The sequence below is a fragment of the Plecotus auritus genome, assembly GCF_963455305.1.
Source record: "Plecotus auritus genome assembly, chromosome: 3".
Lineage (NCBI taxonomy): Eukaryota > Metazoa > Chordata > Mammalia > Chiroptera > Vespertilionidae > Plecotus > Plecotus auritus.
The window spans coordinates 115,139,113-115,151,267 of record NC_137772.1 but is presented as its reverse complement, the minus strand read 5'-3'; the positions used below and the strand labels follow the sequence as shown (position 1 = coordinate 115,151,267).

The 12,155-nt window shown below is 39.2% G+C and overlaps 1 pseudogene across 1 annotated transcript; it reads left to right on the top strand.

Moving 5' to 3' along the window:
* Nucleotides 1-10,603: 10,603 nt before the first annotated feature.
* Nucleotides 10,604-11,060, top strand: LOC308243622 (ubiquitin-conjugating enzyme E2 L3-like; annotated as a pseudogene). The gene has a single exon. The product of its transcript is annotated as a ubiquitin-conjugating enzyme E2 L3-like (transcript).
* The last annotated feature ends 1,095 nt before the right edge of the window (nucleotides 11,061-12,155 follow it).

Sequence of the window (12,155 nt, the reverse complement as noted above, 5' to 3'; positions counted from 1 at the left end):
GGGTGGAACTCGAGGACGGCTTTCTCTCAGAGATGCTTGCAGTGATTAACAAGGGACACTGAGACCCAGGGGCCTCTTAGGGCAGGGATGACAGAAAGCCATTGCTGTTTGCTCCGCCCTGAGACTCTGCCCCATCCAAGATGTGCACAGAGGCTTTTGCATATGAATGGCCTGGTCCTATGAAATCTAAACTTACCTATCAAACTGCAGCTCAGTCAGAGAGACCCAGAACATTCAAAAGAAGGCCCAGGGCCCCATAGCAGCCCCTCATAAACATATATGCACCCAATGCAGGAGCACCCAAATACATAAAAAAAACTCCTGGAAGATATCAAGGGAGAGATCGACAACAATATAATCATAGTAGGGGACTTTAATATACCACTGACATCACTGGATAAATCCTCAAGACAAAAAAATCAGCAAAGACAGAGCAATCCTAAATGACTCACCAGATCAGATGGACTTAACTGACATCTTCAGAACATTTCACCCCAAAGTTACGGAATATACGTTCTTCTCAAGTGCACACGGGAAATTTTCAAAAATAGACCACATATTGGGTCACAAGCGAAGTCTCCCTAATATCAAGAAGATTGGAATCATACCAAGCATCTTTTCAGACCACAATGGCATCAAATTGGAAATAAACTACCTAAAAACAATCCAAAAATCTCAAACACTTGGAAGCTGAATAGCATGCTATTAAATAATAACTGGGTTACCAAAGAAATCAAAGAAGAAATTAAAAGCATCCTGGAAACTAATGACAACAAAAACACAACAATCCAAAATCTATGGGACACAATAAAAGCAGTCCTGAGAGGGAAGTTTATAGCTCTAGGGCCTACCTCAAAAAACAAGAAAAAATGGTAGTAAATCATCTAAGTCTACAACTCAAAGAATTAGAAAGAGAGCTACAAGAAAAGCCCAGAGTGAGCAGAAGGAAGGCGATAATAAAGATCAAAGCAGAAATAAATGACAGAGAGACCAAAAAAAATACAAAAGATCAATGAAACCAAGAGCTGGTTCTTTGAAATGATAAACAAGATTGATGAGCCTCTAGCCAGGCTCACCAAGAAGCAAAGAGAGAAGACTCAAATAAACAAAATCAAATGAAATGAAAGAGGTGAAATAACAACAGACCCAACAGGAATACACAGGATTGTTAAAAAATACTATGAACGGCCCTGACGGGTTTGGCTCAGTGGATAGAGCATCGGCCTGCGGACTGAAGGGTCCCGGGTTCGATTCCAGTCAAGGGCATGTACCTTGGTTGCGGGCACATCCCCAGTAGGGAGTGTGCAGGAGGCAGCTGATCAATGTTTCTCTCTCATTGATGTTTCTAACTCTCTATCCCTCTCCCTTCCTCTCTGTAAAAAATCAATAAAATATATTTAAAAAAAAAAATACTATGAACGACTTACTCCAACAAACTAGACAACCTGGAGGAAAGGGACATATTCCTAGAAAAATACAACCTTCCAAAACTCAATCAGAAAGAATCTAAACAGTTGAACATGCCAGTAACTATGGAAGAAATTGAAGCAGTCATCAAAAAGCTCCCAGCAAAGAAAAGCCTGGGGCCAGAAGGCTTCACAAACATCGATGGCTAAAAACATTGGATTCAGATGGCTACCAAACATTCAAGGAAGAACTAAAACCTATCCTCCTCAGACTATTCCAAAAAATTCGAGAGGAAGTAACACTTCCAAGCTCATTCTATGAAGCGAGCATCACCCTAATACCAAAACCAGATAAAGACAACACAATGAAAGAGAATTATAGGCCAATATCCCTCACGAACATAGATGCCAAAATCCTCAACAAAATTCTAGCAAATCGGATCCAGCAATACATCAGAAACATCATACACCATGACCAAGTAGGGTTTATCCCAGGAATGCAAGGATGGTACAATATCCGCAAATCAATAAACGTGATACATCACATAAACAAATTGAGAGATAATCACATAATCATATCAATTGACGCTGAAAAAGCATTTGACAAAATCCAACACCCCTTCTTGATAAAAACTCTCAACAAGGTGTGAATAGAAGGATCATACCTCAACATAATAAAAGCCATATATGAAAAATCCACAGCCAACATCATACTCAATGGACAAAAAATAAAACCATTTCCCCTAAGAGCAGGAAAAAGACAGGTATGCCCACTCTCACCACTCCTGTTCAACATAGTACTTGAAGTACTAGCCATTGTGATCAGACAAGAAGAAGAAATAAAAGGCAACCAAATTGGAAAAGAAGAAGTAAAACTGTCCTTATTTGCAGATGACATGATATTGTACATAAAAAACACTAAAGACTCCATCAAAAAATTATTAGACTTAATAAATGAATTTGGCGATGTAGCAGGATACAAAATTAATGCCAAGAAATCTATGGCATTTCTTTACACCAATAGTGGACTTATAGAAAGAGAGACTAAAAAAGCAATCCCATTTACCATTGCACCAATAAAATTAAGATACCTAGGAATAAACTTAACTAAGGAGTAAAAGACCTATATGCAAAAAACTACAGGACACTGAAAAAAAAGAGATAGAGCTAGATATAAAGAGATGGAAGAATATACCGTGTTCATGGATTGGTAGAATCAACATCATCAAAATGTCCATATTACCAAAAGCAATCTATAGATTCAATGCAATTCCCATTAAAATACCAATGGCATATTTCACAGACCTAGAAAGAACTCTCCAAAAATTCATCTGGAATAAAAAAAGACCCCAAATAGCTGAAGCAATCCTGAGAAAGAAGAACAAAGTAGGTGGGATCTCAATACCAGATATCAAGCTGTATTACAAAGCCACTGTTCTTAAAATAGCCTGGTACTGGCACAAGAACAGACATATAGATCAATCGAATAGAATAGAAAACCCAGAAATCGATCCAAACCACTATGCCCAATTAATATTTGACAAAGGAGGCATGAACATAAAATGGAGTCAAGACAGTCTCATCAACAAATGGTGTTTGGAAAATTGGAAAGATACATGCAAATAAATGAAACTAGACCACCAACTTACACCATACACAAAAATAAACTCAAAATGGATCAAGGACTTAAACATAAATGGGAAACCATAAAAATACTAGAGGAATCCACAGGCAGAAAAATCTCAGACATATGCCGAAGGAACTTCTTCACTGATACTGCTCCTAGGGCAATGGAAACTAGGGAGAAAATAAACAAATGGGACTACATCAAAATAAAAAGCTTTTGCACAGCAAAAGAAACCATCAACAAAACAACAAGAAAGCCCACTGCATGAGAGGACACATTTTCCAATGTCATCACTGATAAGGGTTTAATCTCCAACATTTACAGGGAACTCATACAACTCAACAAAAGGAAGATAAACAATCCAATCAAAAAATGGGCAACAGACCTAAATAGAAACTTTTTGAAGGAAGATAGAAGGAAGGCCAAGAGACATATGAAAACATGCTCAAAGTCACTAATTATCTAAGAGATGCAAATCAAAACGACAATGCAGTATCATCTCACACCTGTCAGCACAAACAAGTGCTGGCAAGGATGCGGAGAAAAAGGAACCCATTTGCACTGCTGGTGGGAATGCAGACTGGTGCAGCCACTGTGGAGAACACTATGGATTTTCCTCAAAAAACTAAAAATGGAACTCCCATTTGACCCAGTGATCCCACTTCTAGGAATATATCCCAAGAAACTAGAAACACGAATCAGAAAAAATATATCCACCCCTATGTTCATAGCAGCATAATTCACCATAGCTAAGATTTGGAAACAGCCTAAGTGCCCATCAGCAGATGAGTGGATTAAAAAACCGTGGTACATCTACACAATGGAATACTAAGCTGCAGTTAAAAAAATAAGGAATTCTTACCATTTGCAACAGCATGGATGGAACTGGAGAGCATTATGCTAAGTGAAATAAGCCAGTCAGAAAAAGATAAATACCACATTATCTCACTCATTTGTGGAATATAATGAACAACATAAACTGATGAATAGGGACAGATCCAGAGGCAGAGAAGCATGGATCAGACTGCCAAACTTCAGAGGGAAGGTAGGGGAAGTTTGGGGAAGGGAGGAGAGATCAACCAAAGGACTTGTTATGCATGAATATAAGCCTAATCAATGGACACAGACAACAGGTGGGTGAGGGCATGAGTTGGGGGGTTGGGGGGTTAATGGAGGGATGAGGACACATATGTAATACCTTAATCGATAAAGAAATTTAAAAAATAAAATAAAATAAAAGCAGCAAGAGAAAAAGAGTTAGTTACCTACAAGAAAGCACCCATATGACTGTCAGCTGATTTTTCAACAGAAACTATGAAGGCCACAAGGGAGTGGCAAGAAATATTCAAAGTGATGAATAGCAAAAACTTACAACCAAGATTACTCTACCCAGCAAAGCTATCATTCAGAATTGAAGGTCAGATAAAGACCTTTACACATAAGAAAAAGCTAAAGGAGTTCATCACCACCAAATCAGTATTATAAGAAATGCTGAAAGGTATTCTTTAAAAAGAGGAAGAAGAAGAAAAAGGTAAAGATAAAAAATTATGAACAACAAATACATATCTATCAACAAGTGAATCTAAAAATCAAGTGAATAAAAAATCAAAAATCTGATGAACAAAATAAACTGGTGAATATAATAGAATCAGGGGCACAGAAAGGGAGTGGACTGACAATCTTCGGGGGGGAAAGGTGTGGTGGGGGGGTGCGGGAAGAGACCGGACAAAAATCATACACCTATGAATGAGGACAGTGGGGGGGGGGTTTAAGGGCATGGGGTGGGGTGGGAACTGGGTGGAGGGGAGCTATGGGGGGGGAAAAAGAGGAACAACTGTAATAATCTGAGCAATAAAGATTTAATTTAAAAAAATCAGCAAAGAAACATCAATCCTAAATGACTCACTACATCAGATGGAATTAATTGACATCTTCAGAACATTTCACCCCAAAGCCACAGAATATACATTCTTCTCAAGTGCACATGGGTCATTTTCAAAGATAGACTGTATATTGGGTCACAGGCAAAGTCTCTTCAAATTCAAGAAGATAGAAATCCTATCAAGCAACTTCTCAAATCACAATGGCATAAAACTAGAAATTAACTACAATAAAAACAATTTAAAAAATCAAACACCTGGAGACTAAATAGCATGCTGTTAAATAATGACTGGGTTACCAGAGAGATCCAAGAAGAAATAAAAAGCATCATGGCAACAAACAACAATGAAAACACAACAATCCAAAATCTATGGGACACAGTGAAAGCAGTCTTGAGAGGGAAGTTCATAGCTCTACAAGCCTACCACAAAAAAAAACAAGAAACAATGGTAATAAATTACCTAACCCTACAACTCAAAGAGTTAGAAAGAGAGCAACAAGAAAAGCCCAGTGTAAGCAGAAGGAAGGAAATAATAAAGATCAGAGCAGAGATAAACAAAATAGAGAACAAAGAAAACAATACAAAATATCACCAAAACCAAGCGCTGGTTCTTTGAAAGGATAAACAATATTGATAAACCTCTAGCCAGGCTCAGCAAGAAGCAAAGAGAGAGGACCCAAATAAACAAAATCAGAAATGAAAGCGGTGAAATATAACAACTGATTCCACAGAAATACAAATGATTATGAAAAAATACTATGAACAATTCTATTCCAACAAAAAGGACAACCTACACAAAAAGGGTATATTCTTAGAAAAATACAAGCTCCCAAAATTCAACCAAGAAGAATCAAAAAACCTGAATAGACTGATAACTACCAAAGTATTTCAAACAGTGATCAAAAATCTTCCAGCAAACAAAAGCCCTAATCTGGATGGCTTTACAGAGGCGTTCTACCAAGAATTCAAAGAACTAAAACCTATCCTCCTCAGACTATTTCAAAAAATTCAAGAGGAAGGCACACTTCCAAGTTTTTTCTATGAAGCCAGCATTACCCTAATCCCAAAACCAGATAAGGACAACACAGAAAAGAGAACTACAGGCCAATATCCTTGATGAACATAGATGCTAAAATTCTCAACAAAATTCTAGCAAATCAGATCCAGCAATACATTAGAAAGATCATACACCATGACCAAGTGGGATTTATTCCAGGGATGCAAGGATGGTACAATATCTGCAAATCAATAAATGTGGTACATCACATAAACAAAATGAGAGACAAAAATCACATAAGCATATCAATTGATGCAGAAAAAGCATTTGGCAAAATCCAACACCCTTTCTTGATAAAAACACCCAGCAAAGTGGGAATAGAGGGATCATACCTCAACATAATGAAAGCCCTATATGACAAATCTACAGCCAACATTATACTCAATGGGCAAAAACTAAACCCATTTCCCCTAAGAACAGGAACAAGATAAGGATGCCCACTTTCACTACTCCTGTTTGACATAGTACTAGAAGTACTAGCCATAGCAATAAGACAAGAAGAAATAAAAGGCATCCAAATTGGAAAAGAAGAAGTAAAACTGTCCTTATTCACAGATGGCATGATACTATACATAGAAAACCCCAAAGACTCCATCAAAAAATTACTAGACCTAATAAATGAATTTGGCAATATATAAGGATGCAAAATTAACACCCAGAAATCCATGGCCTTTTTTTTTTCTCAACTGAAAATATATATTTATTTTAGGAACACTAAGCACTTAATTTAAGGAAATAGAGCAGAGTTCAAAACAGGTACCTGCCAAGTAAATCTGACTGCATACTCTACTGGTGTTCTCCATAACACTTTATTTGAAGGGTAACTTTACAAAGGAATGTCAATGATGACTGGTTCCTTAACTCACCAGCATTCTCAAATCACATTCATATTCTAAATTAATTGGAATGTTAGTCTTTTATCAGTGACAAAGGTAGAGAGAAAAGCAAAGTTTGAAGGTGTCTTCTTGACTTTCCAATTCATTAGGAATTCAGTAAGATTTTAAGTATGAATTGGTTTCACCTGTGGTATTAATAAAATGTTTCCACTTAACAAAAGAATGTATTTACAGTTAAAATCCTTACATAATCAATCTAGGTGAGTAATTCAAGAGAGATCTGTTTTACATCTATAATTTTAGCCTTGGCAGGTGTGGCTCAGCTGAATGACCGTAGTCCCGTGAACTGTGGTGTCTACGGTATGATTCCCAGTCGTGGCGCATGCTTGAGCTGCGGTATCGGTCCCTGGTCCGGGTGCGTGCACGATACTGCCTCTCATTTCTCTCTCGTGCTTCTCTCTCTTCTCTTCTCCTCTTCTCTCTCTCTGTATTTCTGAGATATATTTACAGCATAGGCATTTACACAGCCATCCAACCTTTTTCCTTTTGTTGAGTCAAAGGTGGAAAATCCCATTACCTTCATCATTTCTATTTCTTCTTCTGTTTTGCCCTCTAAATCTTCCTCTTCTTTGCTCTTTGTTTCTTTATTTTCCTCATCTCTTCTTTCTTTCGGTCGAGAAGGAGGAGATGTGGATCTATGCCGTCTTGGGGATCTGGAGTGTCTTCTGTGCGGGAATCCAGAGCAGCTCCTTCTCAGCTCTCTCTCCCTGCACGGAGACTTTTCCCCACTCCTTTGTTCTCTCTCTGGCGAAGTGAACTGGGACTGCTTATGTTCTAGTTCCCTATGCGGAGAGCGGGAGCGGGAGCAGCTGCCGCTGCGACTGCAGCTGTGGCTGGGGCTACGGCTGCGATCCATTTGGAAGGTTTCTCTCTCCATGGCCTTTTTGTACACCAATAATGAACTCACAGAAAGAGAAATGAAAAAAACAATCCCATTTACCATTGCACCAAAAAAATTAAGATACCTAGTAATTAACTTAGCCAAGGACATAAAAGACCTGTACTCAGAAAACTACAGGACATTGAAAAAAAAAGATGGAGGAAGACATAAACAAATGGAAGAACATACCATGTTCATGGATTGGTAGAATCAACATCATGAAAATTTCCATACTACCTAAAGCAATATATAGATTCAATGCAATACTTATTAAAATACCAATGGCATATTTCAGGCATCTAGAACCAACTACAAAAATTCATCTGGAATTAAAAAAGATCCCAAATAGCCACAACTATCCTGAGAAAGAACAAAGTTGGAGGGATCACAATACCAGACATCAAATTATATTATCAGGCCACGGTTCTCAAAAGTGCCTGGTACTGGCACAAGAACAGACAAATAGACCAATGGAACAGAATAGAGGACCCGGAAATTGACCCAAGCCATTATGCTCAATTAATATTTGACAAAGGAGGCAAGAGCATACAATGGAGTCAAAACAGCCTTTTTAATAAATAGTGCTGGGAAATTTGGTCAGATACATGCAAAAAAAAAAATGAAACTAGATCACCAACTTACACCATACACAAAAACAAACTCAAAATGGATAAAGGACTTGAATATAAGACGGGAAACCATAAAAATCCTACAAGACTCCATAGGCAGCAAAATTGCAGACATATGTCGTAGCAATATCTTTACAGACACAGATCCTAGGGCAAAAGAGATTAAGGAGAAAATAAACAAATGGGACTACATCAAAATAAAAAGCTTTTGCACAGCAAAAGAAACCATCAACAAAACAACAAGAAAACCCACTTCATGGGAGAACATATTTGCCAATGTTATCACTGATAAGGGTTTAATCTCCAACATTTACAGGGAACTCATACTGAAAGGGCAGAGACTCCATTTTTGTGCTAGGCCCTTCATCCTGTCCCCAGAATAACCTCCCTTCCGAGAAAAACTACAAGAAAGCAGCTAGGCCCAAATTGGGCTATACCATAGCATGCTCCTTCACCCATCAGGTGCCAGGGCCAGCCTGACAGGTTGAACCGGGCTAAGGTAGGGAGGTGGGAATTGAGAAAAGAAAGAAAGACAGGAGAGCGGGATCAGGGGGACTGCAGATCATCGAGAGACTGCAGCAAGTTTATTAACTGCATAATGCCTTTTATACACAAAACACTGAATAGGAGGTCTGTCAAGAGGAATGTATTCTTTGTTCCTCTTAATCTCTAAGGGAGAGACAGAGCAGGACAAATTCTCAGTACATCAAATCTCAGTAAATAGTTACAGACTTCTTGGTAAGCTATAAAAGGTTGCTCTCATTCTACTGATAACCGCCATCCAAACAAGCCTGGGAAAACTGTGTGGGTAGGGGACAGCCTTGCTAGCCCCTTCAGGTGCAAGGACAGTGTCAGCTTACACCTGGTCTCCAATAATCAGGAGGTAGCAGGGCATAGCTCAGACCCAGGAAGGTGTTAATCATTTCCTGTCCTTTGTGCCATAAGAACCTGCTGTAAAGCCCTGGTGTAAGTCCCTGCTGTAAAACCCTGAAATAAAACCCTGACCTGGAACTGACCAATCAGGGTCAGCCAACTCAGGGGACCCGCCCCCTGCCCCAGATCCCTATAAAACCTTTTCCCGTTGAAGCTCTCTCTCTCTCTCCACCTCGCCGCTCTGCTGGTGTGTGTGTATGGGACTGAGCTCGAGCTAGCTCGAATAAAGGCTCTTTGCTTTTGCATCGGACTCGGCTTCCTGGTGGTCTTTGGGGATCACGAAATCTGGGCATAACAATACAACTTAACAAAAGGAAGATAACAATCCAATCAAAAAATGGGCAAAGAACCTAAATAGACACTTTTCAAAAGAGGACATTCAGAAAGCCAAGAGACACATGAAAACATGCTCGAAGTCACTAATCATCCAAGAGATGCAAATCAAAACAACAATGAGGTACCATCTCACACCTGCCAGAATGGCTATTATCAACAAATCAACAAATGACAAGTGCTGGAGAGGATGCGAAGAAAAAGGAATCCTCCTTCACTGCTGTTGGGAATGCAGACTGGTGCAGTCACTGTGGAAAACAGTATGGAGTTTCCTCAAAAATTTTAAAATGGAACTGCCATTTGACCCAGTAATACCACTTCTAAGAATATATCCCAAGAAAACAGAAAAACCAATCAGAAAGGATATATGCACCCCTATGTTCATAAAAATTTACAATAGCTAAGATTTCAAAACAGCCTAGGTGCCCATCAGCAGATGAGTGGATTAGACAACTGTGGTACATCTGCACAATGGAATACTATGCTGCTGTAAAAAAGAAGGAATTCTTATCATTTGCAACAGGATGAATGGAACTGGAGAGCATTATGCTAAGCGAAATAAGCCAGTCAGAGAAAGATAAATATCACATGATCTCACTCATTTGTAGAATATAATGAACAACACAAACTGATGAACAAAAATAGAAGCAGAGACATAGAAGCATCGAACAGACTGGCCAACCTATGATGGAAGGCAGGAGGTGAGGTGGTAAGAGATCAACCAAAGAAATTGTATGCAGCATATGAGAATAACCAATGGACACAGACAGTACAGGGGTGAGGGCATGTGCTGGGGGGTGGGAGAGGTCATTGGGGTGAAAAGGAGACTCATGTAATACTTTAAACAATAAAGAATTTAAATTTTAAAAAAACTTATTCAATGTATTCCAATAAACAGTCACCCTCATAAAAAATAATCTTTATTGTTGACACTGGGAACGCAGCGGCACCAGAACCAAGATGGCAGCCAGCAGGAAGCTGAAGAAGGAGCTTTCAAAGAAATCTGCAGATGTGGTTTGAAAAACTTCCTTAACATCCAGGTTTGATGAAGCTAATTTATTGATTTGGCAAGGGCTTATTGTTCCTGACAATCCTCCGTATGATAAAAGGGCCTTCAGAATCTAAATGAAGTTTTCTGCAGAATACCCATTCAAACCACTGAAGATCACATTTAAAACAAAGATCTATCGCCCCAGCATTGATGAAAAGGGACAGGTCTGTCTGGCAGTAATTAGTGCTGAAAACTGGAAGTCAGCAACAAAAACCGACCAAGTAATTCAGTCTCTCATAGCACTGTGAACGATCCCAAGGCTGAGCATCCCCTTCAGGCTGACCTAGCTAAAGAACACTCGTAAGGTCCATTTTAAAAATCTGTAAGAATGCTGAAGAGTTTACAAAGAAATATGGGGAAAAGTGACCTGTGAACTAAAATCTGCTGCAATTGATTACAGCTAGTGTGAGCAGAGACCCTGAGCAATGCATTCAGACACCCCACAAAGCAGGACTCTGGAAAATTGAAACGGGCCACCACCTAGCATTTGCTTGTGGCAGTTACTAACTTTCTACAGTTTTCTTCATCAAAAGAGGTCTTAGGGCCCTAACCAGTTTGGCTCAGTGGATAGAGCGTCAGCCTTTGGACTGAAGGGTCCCAGGTTCGAGCCAGGTCAAGGGCTGGTTGCAGGCACATCCCTAGTAGGTGATGTGCAGGAGGCAGCTGATCAATGTTTCTAACTCTCTAAGCCTCTCCCTTCCTCTCTGTAAAAAAATCAATAAAATAAAAAAAAGAGGCCTTAGGTAATCTGTAAAGAAAGAATTAAAAATTTAAGATGTTCTAAAAAAAAATTTTTATTGTTGAGAATATTACAAATGCCCCCATTTTCCTCCATTGCCCCCTCCACCTGGTTCCCACCCCTCCCCAGGCCTTCACCACCCTATTGTCTGTGTCCATAGGTAAGATCCTTGTTTAATCTCTTCCCACACCACCCCCACCCCCTTCCCTCTGAGATTCATCAGTCTGTTCCATGTGTACTTGCCTCTGGTTCTATTTTATTCATTGTGGGCTTTTTTGTTGTTGTTAATCCTCACCCAAGAATATTTTTCCTTGAATTTTTAGAGAGAGTGGAAAGGAGAAGGAGAGAGAGAGAAACACCAATGTAAGAGAGACATATTGATTGATTGTCTCCTGTATGCACCCCAACCATGTCCTGGGAACCTGCAACCAAGGTACGTGCCCTTGACTGGAATTGAACCCAGGATCCTTCAGTCTGCAAGCCGATGCTCTATCCACTGAGCCAAATTGGCTAGGGATCTTTGGTTTATATTTTTCATTACATTTCTTATTCATTTATTTTGATTGTTAGATTCAATTGTTGATAGATATGTATTTATTGCCATGTTATCGTTCATATATTTTATTTCTCCTCCTCCTCCTTCTTCTTCTTCTTCTTCTTCTTCCTCCTCCTCCTCCTCTTTCTCCTCCTCTTCTTCTTCTTTTTCTTCTTCTTCTTCTTAA